This window comes from Abrus precatorius, unplaced genomic scaffold (assembly GCF_003935025.1).
Source record: "Abrus precatorius isolate BTA unplaced genomic scaffold, Abrus_2018 Scaffold2, whole genome shotgun sequence".
Classification (NCBI taxonomy): Eukaryota; Viridiplantae; Streptophyta; class Magnoliopsida; order Fabales; family Fabaceae; genus Abrus; species Abrus precatorius.
The window spans coordinates 68871-73513 of NW_020874362.1; positions in this window are offsets into that span (position 1 = coordinate 68871).

Consider the following 4643-nt stretch of genomic DNA (forward strand, 5'->3'; position numbering starts at 1 on the left):
GTATTATCGATATAGGGGATCTTTCAATTGAGAAGATCCATATCCATCGACCTGAGACGAAGAGAAAGAAAGGTCTATCCATTTTTTTGAGTTATTCAGTTAAACCAATGATTCGTTATTGGAGTAGATAGCAACAACCATCTCATCCGGGAAAAGCCATCTTTTTCTCAACAATGTCTTTGTCATTTGATCCAATAGCGTTCCGTTAGATAGGAACAGATTTGATAAATATTGATAACTCTCAGATAGAGTATTAGAACAGAAAAATCCATTAGATAATGAACTATTGGTTCTAAGCCATCTCTGGCAATGAATCAACAATTCAAAATGCTTTTCTTGCGTATTCTTGAGAAACCAGCGTTTATATATAGATGTAGGAAGATCTGTTTGGGAAGTAAGAAGCCCCCTTGACATCTCTTCATCTGCAAAGAATTCTCGATGTGAAAACACAGAGACAAAAGGCTGATCTTTGAATAGGAAAAAGAGTGGATCCGCAGGGTCCCAAATGAATTGGCTTATTCGAAAAAAGCCTTGTTCTTTGGAAGATCTATCTCGTGTCTGGTACTGCATGGTTCCACCCTGTAAGAACTCTGAATCATTTTCTTGAAGCTCATCCTCTTCATCATAAATGATCTGCTTGCCCCGAAATGACCTGGCCCAATAGGGAAATCCCAATTCATTGGGCCTTTCGATACAATCAAATAGAAAGCCCCAAGGGCGCCATATTCTAGGAGCCCAAACTATGTGATTGAAAAAATCCTCCTCTATCTGTTGCGGGTCGAGGACTCCTCCCCCTTCTTCAAACTCCGATTCATATTTTTCATGGAGAAATCTCTGATCAACGATAGAACAAGATCCATTTTGAATCATATTTAAGGGATTCCTTGGTTCGGACCGAAGAAGCAATGTCACTCGATCATTATCAAACTGACTGCAATTTTTTTCTGTCCGTGAGGATCCCACCAGAGCGCCTTCTACTTCTAATAGGCCATGAACTAGATCAGAATTATTCTCAACGAGTCCATAAGAAGTGATCCCATTTTTTTCATCAGGTCCGGGTAGAGACCAAAGGTCTTGAGCGACCGATCCGGCAGAACAACTCAAAAGATAAAGAAGTATCGTTAATTTCTTCATGCTCCTTCCAAGTTCGAAGTACCATTTGTACAAATAAGAATCCCCCTCGTTACATGATTTCTTCTTCATATAGATAAATATAGGATCTATGGAGCAATTACTTAGAAGTACATTTTGTGAAACAGCCCTTCCTATCTGATAGAAAAGGATCCCATGATCCTGAACCGATCTTACCTGAGATCGCAAATCCCAAGTTTGTCTATGAAGAGCAGATCTAATTATATTAGTGTCTAGGATGGATTTTTTTTGTATAATACTAATCGATAAGGCCTCATTAGTAAGTGCTACAAGATCTCGTACATTGGAACCCATAGTTATGGTTATGGACCCGAATCCATTAGTATGGAACATTTTCTTTTCCAAGTGAAATCCCTTAGTATATGAAAGAGTGAAAAAGTGCTTTCGTTGTTGTGGAATAAGAAGCCTTCGTATCTTAATGCATGTATTTAATTTATTCGGAGCTATTAGAGCGGGATCTACTTTTTGGGGAATATGAGTCGAAGCAATAACAAGAATATTTCTAGTGGAACATCTTTCACAATCCCTGGAGAGATAGTTCACTAATAGACCGAGGGATAAGTAATTCGATTCATTCACATCCAGATCATGAATGTTTGGAATCCATATTATGCAAGGAGACATTGCTTTTGCTAATTCGAATTGAAAGGTGATATAAAATCGGTCTATTTCCGGCATCATATCCATAGTTAGCGTATTCATCATAGTTAGAAGCTCCAGCTCCATATCAAGGTCACGGTCGATATCGTCACTATCATCAATATCGTCACTATCGTCACTATCATCAATAAGAAAACCCTTAGGCTTGTTATCCAGGAACTTTTTCAGAAATACTGTAATGAAAGGAACATAGGAGTTTGTCGCTAGGTATTTGACCAAATAGGATCGTCCAGTTCCTATAGAACCTATCACTAAAATACCCCTAGGGGGGGGTAGGGCTAAGCGGAGCGAAAAGGGTTTTCCATGAGATGGGAAATGAAAACTATTAGCCCCCCACAGGGTTTGTGAATAAGTAATTGTCTGATAATGAGCAAGGAATATCCGTCTTTCTGCTAAACAGGATGTATTGAACTCATAATGCATTAGATACTTTTTATGAATGTCAACTAAGTATCGTAAGTAAATTGCTCCCGGTTGTTCAATCATTTGATAACCAGAGTTATTCTTTGATAAATGATCACTATGAGTCAGACTCAATAGAATTTGATCAATCCTTGTTTCTGTCGTTAAGGTAGAGAACTGAACCAAGAATTCTCTTTCTTTATCATCAATCGAATCACTGTTCGAGACCCAGGATTCTATTTTATCATCAATCCAATCACCATTCACGTTTTTTATTTTTCTTATCAAGGAATAGATCGCTTTACTTGTATGACTTACATGTCTCGTATTTCTCGAAAAAGCGATTCGATTGATGGGATTTGGTATGATACTTATGAGATCGATGAGATTCCAATATTTCTTCTTAGAACGTATTGATTTGACCCCATAAGCGGGACCACCACCCCATAGCATGGGGCCACCAGAAGCAGAACCCCGTATTTCTTCTAGAGAATCTCCTAATTGTTCCAGAGCAACTAGAAAGAGATTCTTTAACCAGAAAGAATTCAGTTCAGATGTGGGATACCTATCTAGAAGTTTTCGCAACTCAATCATGTATGATGGAATCATCAAAGATTTGACCTTTTCGAACTCTGTCTGTAACTCACTATAGACTCGAGAAACAAAGAGAAGATGTGTACGAACGAGATATCCAGCAACAAGAAGAAGGAAAAGGATTGAATAGAGGAACTCCCGAACATTTAGCGATCTCAGATGTGTCGATATCAATAGTGATTCATTATTTCGATGAAAAATTTCTTCGGATAGAAGAAGATTATGTAAACAATTACTCGGAATCTCACTTATCAGATTCCATATCTTACTTATCAGATTGCATTGTGAAAGACACAATGGAATCTGAAGAATTCGCCATGATATATCTGATCCATGCATAATATCATGAAAAATGGATACAAATTTTTGGCTGCTACTTAGTATCGGCAATAGGTCTGAAAAAGTATCTAAAAATATGAAATTTATATATTTGTACCCTGTCGAGGTAAGGAACCATGGTATATATGTTTGGAATAGATTCCATTTTGAAAGAGTTGAAAAAGCACTATCTCGTTGAAAGGTTCTATACATCTGCCCTTTCTCAAGGCATTTTTTTGGACAAGGACTCCGTTTTTTCCTCTTTTCGGATGGTAAATATTTCTCAGAACATGGAGTGTGAATCAAACCCATGTTTGAATTGAAATTGAGATACTGATGCAAGTTCTTCCCTTCTGAATCAGGTAGATTCATATCTGAAAGAGATTGACAATAAGTTCTTTCAAAATTGACTATTTGTCCCTCTGTTAGAGGTGTTCCAGAAATGTCTGCGATCGAGTAAATAGCTCTACGAACGAATGGATCGGATCGAATTGGAAAATGGAAAGATTTGTACAAGTTATACCCTTCGTCGCCACTTTGCGGAAAATCGTTAGGTATCAATATGTTAGATACCTGTGACTCGATTGGTGAAATAGTATCTCTCCCCCAAAAAGCATGTTTTTTTTTACCACCGCAAAAAGAAAATATTTTGTTGCGAATGAACAAGATATTGAGGAATTGTCCATACGTAAAATCATTATTATTGATACAGGCCTTTTCCACATAAAAAGGGAATCTTTTGTTACAATAGAAGCAGAAGTGATATCGATTATTCAAGAATCGAAGTCGATTTGCTTTATAAAAAGAGGATATCAATGAACTTCTATGAAATGGTTTCACGGGATTCAGCCAATTGTCTTGATCGTGGGATATCGTTGAGAAATAGGAATCCGTGTTATCAAAAGATTTCCTGCAATTCTTTCTAGTATGGAATGAGTCAATCATCCACTTTGGTATCTTATTGAACAAAAATGGTGATATTGTTCCTCCATTGATCAAGAATTTCGATTTTTGGGAAGTATCATGGTCATCCAATAATAAGGGTTTCCTTTTTTTCAAATGAAAGATTTGAAGACCTATTGATTCTAACAACTGATTACAGAGTGGATCATTCGGACCTTTCAACTCATAGATGTGGATCTCGGACCTATGAATGGGGATACTCCCGAAACTCACAAAGAAAAAAGGAAGTGAGTTAGACAAAAAGAGAAGAAACTTGGACAAAAAAAGAAGTAACTTGGACAAAAAGAAACAAAGTGACTTAAACAAATATTTTTTGTCGATAACCTCAGACCAATCAATCGAATATTGATTAATATGTAATCGATCGAACACTACTTGAAAACGGCTATTCTGCTCAGAAATGAAATGGTCCAAATGTTCCTGGAAATTCTTGCTCCCATTGGACCATTTGTATCTATATGCATTAGGATCCCGATTCATGGATCTCTCCGTTCGAGAAATAAAAATAAGAAGATCGAACCATTTCTTCTGACTCTTTTTCAAATTTGATAAAT